This window comes from Vombatus ursinus, unplaced genomic scaffold (genome assembly GCF_900497805.2).
Source record: "Vombatus ursinus unplaced genomic scaffold, bare-nosed wombat genome assembly UNPS02014779.1, whole genome shotgun sequence".
NCBI lineage: Eukaryota > Metazoa > Chordata > Mammalia > Diprotodontia > Vombatidae > Vombatus > Vombatus ursinus.
The window spans coordinates 35,659,258-35,671,828 of NW_020954557.1; the positions used below are offsets into that span (position 1 = coordinate 35,659,258).

Consider the following 12,571-nt stretch of genomic DNA (forward strand, 5'->3'; position numbering starts at 1 on the left):
GGACAGCGCCGTACACACCCCTCACCTGGGGTTTGGGGAAAGTGGGGTGTGGGGGCGGAGTGGCTTGGGGCAGGGCGGCGCGCAGGCGCTCAACTGGCAGGACTGTTGCCGGACGCTTCAGTCCTGCACTAGGGAGAAAAGAGTTGAATAGTTCCCGGGGCTCAGTTCCTGGAAGCTGCTGTCAGGTCCTCGGCTACTTCGCCCCGGCCGTGGCTGCAGTGGCAGCGGCTGCGGGAGCTGGAGCATCAGCAGCAATCGTTTGCTGCCAAAGAGCGTCTGCGCGTTGACACCAGCCTTAAGCCTCGCTGGTATCCCCAGCAGCAGCAGCAGCAGGAGCAACAGCTTCCCCACAGCCCCGCGCACACGCCGGAGGAGCCCGAGCACTACGCTTCTTCTGCCCGTGCTGCAAGGTAAGGGAGGCAGTTCCCATCCCTGCATGCCTCTCTGCCCCGTGTTGGCAATGTCCCTGCAAAGCCCTGCAACTCCCCTCCTTTCTTCCCTCCCCCCACCACTCTGTGCCCTCCTGGGGCCAAAAAGGACAGCAGAGGGTATCTCTCGCCCTCAAAGAGTTTGCACTTTGTCCCCGTGCCCCTAATCGCTAACCCCGGGTGGCTCTCGAGGGAGTCTGTTTCCCACTTGTAGGTAGATAGATGACCCTAGATAGGAGTTGCTGCTCCCGGCTGCAGAGGCGTCTCTAGGAGCTCAATGTCACAGAGCAGCAAAGTAGGCAGGAGAGCGAAGGAGGGCCGGCTGATCGCCAGGAGCAGGGGGGTTTCCCCGTTTTGCAACGAAGCGCGGGGAGGCTGCGCTGGAAGTGGAAGGAGAGAAGAAAGAGGGACGGGGGAGAGGGCAAGTTAGAGCGACCCATCTGTTAGCCGCCTCCTTCCTCCCTCAGCTGGGGAAAACGCCAGTTGAAGTTATCAGTCTGAGTCCAAAACGGGATAGCGGTGGGGAGTTTTTCATAGAGGGGGTTGCTGTTAGTGATGAGGGAAAGTCCGAGCCCTTCGTTTCCAATCTCCAGCGAGCCTGGATCCCAGCTCAAACGGGAGGTGGTGGGTGGAGAGAGAAAGGAGATTCAGTGACGTGGGTTGGCATGAGGCAGAGGGGAGAAGGTCCCCAAAGTTCGTGCTCGTTTCCAGCGCTGAGTGCCAAACCCACTGTAGAGATAGCAGGGCGAAGGTGGCAGAGCTGGGTGGGAGGATGCCTTGGGATTGCGGAAGGGTTGGTGGGGGGGGAGAGAAGGAGGGGGGAGTGCCATCTGTTTCACCACTGTCAGATGCGGGGGCCATCAGAGGGGGGAATGGAGCTGGCAAGACATTTCTTTCCCAAAGTGCATCTCCTTAACATCCCCCGACTCTTGAAGTAACACATTTTTTATACTTATCTGGATGGGATGTTCCTGAAGTGGAGGCGTCAGGGGATGTGGTGGGCACAGCCTGAAAAAATTCAAATTGCAGGGTAGTGACTAACAAGGGTGAACACCTCTACAAACGTAAAATAAAGTCACTTTGTTAGCTCTCAAAAGTTTCTAGTGAGGGGATGAGAGGAGAGGTTCTCTTTTCTTGGATATATTTTGTGGTTTGATTTTCTGTTGTTTTGTCCTTGACTACTTATTGTTTGTGTATCACAACAAAGCACCTACAAGTTTCATGGAAGTACAGAAAAAAAAAAGTGGGATAAACTGGGAAATCCAAAACATTGCCATTTGTTTGCTAGTGTCCTCTAGTCTAAAGCATTGGCAACTGAATATTCCATGGTGCTATAGCAAATATGCTGATTGAATTTAAGCATCCTTTTTGCAAAGTCAGAATGCTTTATTTTTTTGTCCTTCAGTGTTCTGAATTTAAAAAAAAATTCTTCAATATTTTTCAAATCATGCTTGACATTCAAAATGCCCTCACTTTTCCTTGGATTTTCTTTAATATACCGTATGTAATAACCTTACATTTATGTGTGGCATAAGTTTATTTATTTACTTTTTTAAAGACAAAAATAACAGGTTTATTCCACATAGGTCAATGTCTTTAGCAATCCATACCATTTGCATGGCACAATTTTGTCCTCTGAGCTTTTTAAGGTGTGAGCTTTTATTTGATTAGAGTAGCTAGCCAATCTGCATTTCTCTAGCAGGCCTTTTCATTCCTTTTATGGCTAAAAAAGCCTTTGGAAAGGTGAAATATATTTTTCCTAACAAAAAGTACATCTAGCTTAAGAATCCATCTTGATGATCTACTCATATCACAAAGCCATAAATAGTTTTCAGTGTAACCCCTCTTTCATCCTGTATTTAATTTGTGAGGCATTTCATTTTCAGTGCATAATAAAGGTAAGGTTCAGCCCTGGGTATCTTCATGGTTTTCATATAAGTTTAATATGCATGCTACCTGGTGAACTTAAGGAAAGTAATATATAGAAATGGTAGAATTAAAAAAAATTCACGGAGAAAAAGCCATGACTTGAACCTATCCTAATTGCACAGGACTGGGGAATGAAATGGGGGAGAAAAATAAATCTCATCTCTGCTCAAACCAGAGAAGGAAGTATCACGAGTGCTTGGTGCTAAAATATAACTGACTACTGGGACATGACTGCGGACAGAGCATAACTTTTTTAAAAGGTGTAACTAATAAAGGAAGAGATATGAGTGCTTCAGAACACCTCAGCACTATCCGTCAATGATTATTGACATTACTAAGGGGAACTGTACATGCATCATTTGCTATTATTTAGAGCAGGATTAGAGAACATTTGGGAAGAAGATGAGGAACATGAGATTGAATGTAGTCACTGGAACAGGTCCTACAAAGACCTAGTTGTGAGCAATGTTAGTCAATTAGTTGTCATCGGTGGACTGTATATTTTTTTTTTAAAGAGTGATAAACTTCCAGTAGGATTAAGTGTCATTTTTGTAAAAACCTTTGTTCGATTAAGCAAGTAGATACTATTTTGCAGTTCCTCTTCTAATTCCCTTGGTGCTTTGTCCTTCTAATCTTCAGGTAAAGATAAAGTGGACAGCAGTGTTGGGTTTTGTTTTGTTTTGCTTGTTTTCCCCTTTTTCCTTCTTCACTTGTTTCTTATTATCTTCTTTCTCAGTTTTACTCTCTTGCCACTTTGGGGGGGAGCTTTATGCCTCTGTTCCCTACCATGTTTCTGTGTTTAGTCCTTCTTCCTTTCCAAATTTAATTGCCATTAAATTTTCAGTCTACCTTTGCCTCTATGTCTTCTGCCTTCTATAGTGCTGTAGCTCTTTCCTACCATCATTTTTCTTCCTCTGAAGTCCATCAGCAGGTGTTTGTTGTTATGCCCCTCAAGTGGAATGCTGTTCTTACCATCATGAAGAGGTTAAAAAAAGAGGGAGCCAATAGGAATGGGAAAGTGACTGAGTGGGACAGTGGGTGACTCTTTCAGGTTTGAGGGTTTTCCACAGTTGTATCTTCCTTGCCTGGCACTTACTTTATAGTTGATGTTTGCATTAATGCTGCTTTTTATTTTCAAAGGTGGTCGGCCAGAGAGATGTTTCCCAGGGCAAGGTGATTGAGAGCAGGCTAGAAGGTTTTGACTCTATGCTTTTATTTTTTGTCTCCTTTTAGCTTTAATTTCTCTTACTTTATACTTTCCACTAAAATATTTTTCTTTTGTAAATTATATTGCCTTGTTATTTTTTCCCCTTCCATTTCTTGTTCCCTTTATTTCCCTTTTTAACTTAAATTAGTTGAACCTTTTTCTTATCTTTTTTAATCTTGATTTTTCCCTTTTCCTTACTACTTTTACTCACTGTAATTTCCTTTTTTTAATGTGTTTCTGTACCACCAGCAGCTACCCCACAAAAAGAAAAGAAAAGAAAAGGAAGAAAGAAAACTTGGCATTTATTGTACATTTCCTTGCTATTTACACTCAAAAATTATTTTTTGTTTTTTTTTCCACTCCCAACTCCAAGAAGAGTCCTATTAACTCATCAAATCTAAATAGAACTGAGGTTTTGTGGGTCCTTATTAAGTATCTGACAGATAGACTCGGTAGCTGAATAAAATAATAGTTGAGTAGCAGATAATTAAAACAGGAAATGAGTGTTTTTGGATATTCATGGTTTTCTAGAGTTCTGATTGATTTCTTACAGAATTTATTTGGTTGTGTGAAAGTGACAAAATACTGTAGAGGGAAGATTGCAGACTGGAAACTTTGAGACTGGCTGTAGCTCAGTACTGCCACTTAGTAGCTGTGTATGCTTGGGAATGACACTTAATACTTTGAGTCTCAATTTCCTGGTCTGTAAAATAATGGGGTTTGGGTGGTCTCTAATGTTGCTTCTCTGGTAAGTGTATATGGATGTTTATGGGTGTTGGCTTTGTTGGTACAAGACAGGGATAGGGGGGCAAGGATAGCTTTTGTTGTATAGGTTTTCTTGACAATATGCTACCTTCTAGTATGAATGTTTCATATTAAAGATTATAATGTTGATTGCATTTATTTATTTTTAAATTTATTTTAAGATGACAAATTGTTTATGATAGGATAGCACTAAAGCATCTGGCAGGATCTCATCTAACTCATTTCAATTAAATCAGTAACATTAGGCCTTAAGTATAGATACACTACCATGATAACCTTTGTCTACCTTCAAGAAGTTCAACTATTTATAATTGATTTGAAAAGGGATTTATGTGTTTTTTAGAAGTCAATAAAAGTAAAAAATGTAGATGATTGCGTACATATGAATAAAAACCAATCACCCTTTTATTTTTGATCCATTTGACATCATATCAACACTATGCTCCCATAAATAGCAGAAATAGATCAAAATATATGTGGTCTGATATCATTAAAAAATGATCTAGCTTTCATGCTTCTTTTATGGAAAAACATTTTAGCTCCTTAATGTAGATAATCCTATCACCAAGAAATAAAAATGATTGATATTCATGAGTTTAGGAGAGCAATTTTATTAGAGGAATGGATATAAAATGAAATTTCTAAGTATTTACATTTTTGAGTTTATGACAGAAAATAGTACTGTTGTTTTTTTTTAATAGGGAGTAGGTATTTGATCCTATCCTTCCTAACTCAAGCTAAAAATTAGAGTCAGCATTTTAGAACTGAAATCATGGCCATTGCATTAAACTTCTCAGCACAGTAAAGGTTGAATGAATAGTAAAAGTAACTTATTATCTGAAAGAAGATATCTCCCTGTAAAAACCCCCCAAACATACCAGGCCTAAGCTTGTGTGGGGTCCTATTCAATTTCAGGTGTAGATGCACAATAAGTATTCAAAAGAAACTTGATAGAGGACTGCTTATCTCTGCCTGCTGCTCATTTGCAAATAGATTGTCTTTATATCATTTTCTTCTTCAAAATTGAAATGGACCCACAATATAATAATGAATTAAGTATTTCCATAATCTTGACTGTTTAAGCAAAACATCATTTCCAATTAAATTTTCTCAAATAATCTAACACTCATTTTCTCTAAATTTATTTTTCTAACCTGTTGACATGAGCCATGGGTACTTAATACTACAACTGAAAATGTACCAGTGAAATGGGATGGGGGGAAGTTTGGTGTATTTTTTTTTTAACAAGGCCAACTGTACAAGTAATTAAGTTCATACTTTTTAAACCCAAATGTAGTATTACTTGTCATCAAAACATGCAAAGTTTTACAGAAAGCTGTGATTTTCTTTGTGTACTGGTTAAAATTGGCACCATCTTTGACAGTTTGGATATTTTCAAATACTTTCATAACATATCATTGCTACTATGTAGGAAAATGGCTTTGGCAAGGTCATGTTTGCACACCCATCTGTTCTAAAGTTCTTTTGGCTTCTTGTTGGCCTTTCATTCTCGAAGAGGACCAATGACATCATGGATAAGTATGATTGACAAACTCTGTCAGGATGAATCACGGGGGATTTTTAGATCTGGAAGAACCCTAAGTTTATCTAGTCTAATCCTCTCATTTGACAGTTGGGAAAATTGAGAATAAGAAAGATTATATTAGAATGTTTTTAGATTTGGTCTAGGAATTAAGCTTCATTTTGTTTTCAAAAACAAAAGTTGCTATTATAATCAGGATTTAACTTAGAGGAGTTGTGTGAAATCTCAGAAGATTGAATTTTGGTATCTTTTTCAAGTGGGAAAATTTTCTTAGGCATGATAGGTAGGGGATGTAGTACCTTTTGTTTTCTCATTAAAAAAAATCCAATACTAGTTTTAAAATAAGTTTTATTTATGCCTTTATTTTTACAACAATTATTTATATGTATACTAAGCCTACACACCACCATTTTCAAGTGAACTCTCTGCTGAAGCAAAGAAAATCAGTTAAGCAAAACCCAACTGACACAGTAACTGCATCTCACATTCTGTAACATTCTGTGCCTTTTGTCCCCTACCTATCTACTGGAAAGTGGAAGGTTCCTCTTCTTTAAGGTCAGGATTGATCTTAATGACTATTTTTAAGGCTATAGATGAGGTGACATGTTCAGGGTCCCACAACTCATCAGTGGCAGAGCCAAATCTCTGTTATTCTGATATCCAATCCAAGCCAATTTTTCCCCACTTCAGTGCAGTGGTTGTTTTCTTCCATAATCACCAATTAAAAAAAAAAAAACAAAAAGCTATTTTAAGCATATTGAAGCCAGCAATCATGCTAATTCTTTAATGTATATTTCAAGCACCAAATAGTCATGCTATTCCTTCTGAAGGTACTCAGAATTTGATGATGCCTATTGATGATAATTTCCTTAAAATGCCTATGAAATGATTTGGTATAATTTTTTTAAAATTTTTAAAAAGCACTTATATACTGCCTACTATGTGCCAGGAATTGTGCTAAGTGCTTTTCTAAAAAAAAATATTATATTATTTGATCCTCACAACAACCCTTTGAGGTAGGTGCTATTTATTATCCCCATTTTATAGTTGAGGAAAATTTATGCAAACCATGACTTGCTAGTGTCTGAGACTATTTGCACTTTGGTCACAGGATTTGGAGTTAAGACCCGAATTCAAATTCTGACTCTGTTATCTGTGTGACCTTGCACAAATCCCAATCTCTCTGGGCCTCAAAGGAGAAATTGGACTAGATGGACTTTGAAGTCTCTTCCAGCTTTAAATATATGTTTCTATAATGAATGTTTTGGTATATCAGTGTGTATGCCTATAAATCTTGATATATGCATGTGTACGATTATGTATACATAGATATACTGGTGATCATGAACACATTTTGATTTTATACAGATGAAATCTATTTCCCAAAATGAGTTAGTAATTACATATTTTAATATACAAAGGTATCAAATGCTGATGATTAAGCTTTTCTTCATATTAACTAATATGGATAACATTATTGGATGTACTATCTGATTTAATTATTAATGTCTCTTGCCTGGGAAATTTTGGCAACCGTTAGGTTTTGAGTGTCTAGTTCGGAACTTACTCTGCATCTTTCAATCCCTTCACTGGTATTTTCTCATTGATCTCTCCTTATTTTCTATAGGTGATCAGTCACATGAAAGGGAACAGCATCATTGTGTGCTTGCAAGGACATCACAGTGACTCTTGAAAATACCTTGTTTAATCTTAGTGAAGTATAACCCTTTGCTGAGTTTTGACTTTGCTTCAGGATTTTCAGAAGGGGCTGAGTAAGTTAACAAATAGCTTCTAATGCACACGCTTTCAGAATTGTGCATGCCTTTAAGGAATTTAACAGGACTTCAGTTTTTGTGCCTTCCTGTTGGTAGATGTTGGAAAAGAAGTGGTATGATGTGAATTTGTCTGCATGGAGGGGAGAGAGGAGGGATGGTGTATCTCTTAAAATAACATTTTTACAAATCATAATGTTTATTATTCACATAATCAAGTATGATATGGAGGAAAACTTAGCTGTGCCAGTGTGACTATCTGTTCTTCAGGATTCATGGATATGAAACAAGATTATACCAACAAACACATATACTTGTGTGTATGTTAGTTATATCGATTTAAAACAATTCTCATGCTGTGATTTTATTGATCCACAGAACTCCTTGCTGTGGAAATTCCCTCTTGTGTAACTTGTAGTCTCAGTAATAATAATACTAGCATAGTACTTAGGAGTTTACCAAGTACTTTATAAATATGATCTCATTTTATATCTGCAACTCTGGGAGGTAAGTGATATTATTATTTCCATTTGCAGAGGAGGAAACTGAGGCAGATAGAGGTTAAGTGACTTGCTCAATGTTAACACAGCTAGTGAGTATCTGAAATAGGATTTGAACTCAAGTCTTCCTGAATCAGTCAATAAAGGCAATGTAGGCAAATTTCTGAAGGGTTTTCCCTCTCTCAAGCTGTAGATGACACTAAAGAGCAAGGAACCTTTTTCACAATTGGTTCTTCAAACAGAAGAAAATCTGTTTTCTCCAGTCAACTCCCAGCATCAGAGATTTCCTTCAGTCAGATCAGTTCCCCACATCAGCTACAGAGCCTGACTCTAGGCAGCTGATCTCAGCTAGGTTCTGCTTCTCCTGGCTTCTTAGCTCCATTGGCTTCTGTGTTCTGTATTCTCTCTTCTGATATCTTGGCTTATGTAAATAGTTTCTCTTGTCAGCTTTGACTCTGGTCTCTCTCAATATCTTCCTTGCATCAAATTAGGGCCTTCTCATGTGTAGTCACCCACTTAGATTGAGAAACTCAAAATCCACATTTTTGTCAGATATGACATAAATAGACAATGCACAGTTGTCACATAGTTTCCCAAATAGTTTTTTATTTAATTTCCCCAGCTATGAACCTAAAAAGAGTCATATGTAAGTTACTTGTTGGGAGAAAACGTACTTTTTATTACCAGCAAGAGCTGCTTTCTCTCAGGTACTCAAGAACTGTCCATGTTTCTGTTGTTTTTTTTTTCTCAGTTTTTTTCAGAGTCCTTTTTCTGCCCCTTTCAGTAAATAAAATGCCCACAAAATAAAGGGGCAGTGTCTTACATTTATATCACAATAATTTTGAATCAAGACCTTATAGATAACTAAAATTTTAAACATTTAAGAAATAAGAGATAAAATCTCTCTAGGGTTTTAAACTGTGCTATATCTTTCTATGACTCAACCAGTAATTTAGCAATGTTAACTCATTTCTATAATGCTTTAAGGTTCATGAACTGATTTTCTTCCAGTAGTCCTGAGAAATAGATAATGCAAATATCTTATTTCTACTTTACAGATGAGAAAACTCAAGTTCAGAGAGGAGGAAGTTACTCAAAGACCAAAGCAGTTTAGATATCAAAATTCTGCATGTTTTACACTGTCAGAATTACTTCAGAATTTAATCCTAAGCACGTAGAGTTTTAATACGTTGAAAAAGCTTCCCTTTAACTCTCCCTCTCTTGCTCCCTACCTCTGACCAAAACATACACTTGTTCTAGACTACCAGAGCCATAACTGGTATTTGTGGAATAGATATGATGTTAAGATGGTTCCTGAGCGTTTGCCATAGAGTATGGGGCAGTTACTGAATGCATTCAAAGAACATGAATAGAACATTAATGTAAGAACAAGGAAAGAAAATTATTAAAGTGATATGAAACTTAGTGTGTCAGTGTACGTATTCCTGGCCATTGATTGGATAAACATCCTCAAACGTTTGTGGATATTTTCGATATGAGTCTTCCCAATATGATCCAGGTCAGTCCTAGAGCAAACCTTGATTTGGGGAGTGTGGGTAGATTGATAATCAAAGTGGTAATCTCAAGGTAACCTGGTCCATTGGTGAATTTAATTGTGTACAATATTCCAATGCCCTGCCATGGAATAATCTTCTAAGCTCTGGGAGGTATAATGACTTATGAATGAGACAGTGCCGAGCAACCAATACTCCCCAACTGGGATAAAGAAAACTCCCTCCATAGGAGTGGGTGAAAGCTGAGACAGAATATGAGAGGCTCCTTATCATTTGGGTAAAAAAAAAGAAGTAGAAAAAGGGAGAGGTAGATGGAAGGGCAAGGTAAAAATAGCGTAATAAAGGTAATTTGGAATTCAACAACAATCATTTATTAAATGCTCCTAAATGGAAAGTCAGCATGGGGTAATTGGTAGAGAACTAACCTCAAATCTGACATATACTGCCTGTGTGACCCTGAGCAAATCACTTAATGTTTCAGTTCCCCAGGCAACATCCCTTGAAGACAAAATGGTTGCAAAGAAGGTGCCAATCTTCATTGATTGTAGTTTCCTCAATTGGAGTTGCCTATACTGAAGAACGGAGAGGGAGAGAGAATATATATGTGTGTGTATGTATATGTGCCTAGGCAAAAACACAAGTAAAACAAAACAGTTCTTGTCTTCAGAGAAATACATTCTCAGGAAGGGGTGGGGGGTTGTCCAATACGCAATTGGAATATAATTTGAAGAGTTAGAACAGCTAACACTAGGGAGATCAAGAAAGGCTTCCAGTGGGAAGTTGTACCTGCTAAGGATTCAGACCACACCCTTCCCCTGTTAAAAAAGTTACAGTAACTCTATTGCTTCTACTATAGAGTATAGACTCTATTGAAAAGTCTTTACAATCTGGTTCTATCTTACATTTTCTGACATTTCACATTATTCCTGCTTAGGTATTTTGTATTCTGACAAAACTATCCTATTTGTTCCCTGTAAATAACATTCCATCTTCTGCCTCTGTGTTTTTGCAAATGCTATTTCCCATACCTAGAATAATCTTTCACCTACCTTTTGGAATCCCTAGCTTCCTTTCAGGCACTGAGCTTTTTTCCAACCCAAGACTTTTTCTCTTCTTGCAATTAATTTTAATTACTTTTATATACTTTGTATCTCCTTTTTTTTTTACACATTATATTATGTGCACCCTCCCCACCTCACCAAAACACATTTCCCCCATAGTAGAATGTAAGGTTCTTGAGAGTAGGGACTATCTTGATTTTTTGTCTTTGTATCTCCAATGACTGGGACAGTGCCTAGCACATAGCAAGCATTTAAATGTTCTTTTGAAGTAAGAGGTAAAGTTGAAAAGAAAGTCTGTTCCAGGCATATAGAATGGTCTATATAAAATCATGGTGTCAGGAAATGGAGCGCTAAGTTTGGGGAGCAGGAAATAGGCTAATCTGGCTAATGTGAAGTCTGTAACATAGGCTGTAGCTGTGCCATCAAAGACTATAAATACCAAGCTGAGGAGTCTGTGTTTTGTCTGAGAGGTCAAATCGCTCAAAATTCTTCATTGGTGAAGTAACACTGGCAGACCTGTACTTTAGTCGTATTTTGGTAGCAGCTATGTGAAGGATGCTTTGGATAAGGGAGATTCTGGAAGCAGCTAGAAAGATGTAGTAAGAGCTCTACTAGGGTGATGGCAGTGTGAATGTACAGAAAGGAGTGTAGGGGAGATGTTGTGGAGGTAGAAATGATAAGACAACAATTGGTTAGAAATGGGTGAAATTAATTGAGGAAAAGTGAAAAAAAAGATGACTTTGAGATTTTGCATCTGGGTTGTTAGAAGGATGGTGGTATGGAACCAAAAATAGGGCAGTTTGGAGAAGGGGTGGGTTTAAGAGGGAAGATGAGTTCCATTTTAGATATGTTGGGTTTGTGATGCCTGGAGAACATCTGGTTTGAGAAATGGAATGGGAACTTGAGAGAGATTAGGGAATCATCAGCATAGAGACGATAATTGAATCCGTAGAGGTTGATGAGATCATCAAGTGAGAAAGTATATAGAGAAATAAGGTGTAGAGTGGGGTGGAGAGAATACTTATGATTAGTATACTTATGATTAAGAGGCACGATATGGTTGCTGATCCAGTGGAGAACCCTGAGAAAGGGAAGAGGGTTCTCAGAAAGGCTGGAGACCTAGGAGAGATCAGTGTCATAAAACTTGATGATGGAGGGTGAGTCAAGTGCCCCTGTGTGACACCTACCATCTGGGGTCAAGGGGAACAAGTCTAATCTCTCTTGCACAAGGAAGCCCTTCAAATATTTGGATACTGCTTTCTGTTCCTCCCCCAGGCTGTTTCTTCTCCAGGTTAAGCACTTACAGTTCCTTTAATAGCAAATGAACTGTTCTCCACACCTCTTACCATTCTGGTTGCCCTCTTCTGGAATGTTCTAGCTTATTTGTGGTTTTCCTAAAATGTTGTACCCAGAGCAAAACACACTATTCTCCTTATGTTCTGATGAATCAAATATTAATTGATTAATTAGGCTATAGTATAGTGGTACTATCACCTCCCTTATTCTGGACATTATGTTCCTCTTAATAAAGCCAAATAAAGCCAAAGTTAGTATTTAGAGGGGAGGCTACCACTTTGTGTTTTTATTTTTATTGATCCTTAAGTCCATTAAGCTATCCAAGTCTTTTCAAAAAAAAAAAGCTTGTCTTCCCATGCTACCCTATCCTATACTTCTGAAATTATTTTTTGAACTTAAGTGTAAACCTTTACATTTTTCCCAATTATATTTCCTTTTATTCAATTTCACCTGCCAAGATCTTTTTTTGGATCCTTTTATCCTGTTAGCTATCCCTCCTGGCTTTGCTTCATCTGAAAATTTGATAAGTATTCATTATCTTCATAAAGAATAGTTT

At 38.2% G+C, this 12,571-nt stretch overlaps 1 protein-coding gene across 1 annotated transcript in view; it reads left to right on the plus strand.

Annotated features, from left to right (window-relative positions):
* The first annotated feature begins 303 nt into the window (after window positions 1-303).
* Window positions 304-12,571, plus strand: part of ZNF385B (zinc finger protein 385B) — a 491,057-nt gene continuing 478,789 nt past the window's right edge. The window contains exon 1 of the mRNA XM_027866018.1: window positions 304-410. The gene's annotated coding sequence lies outside the window, so the exon portion shown is untranslated. The remainder of the gene's footprint in view (window positions 411-12,571) is intronic.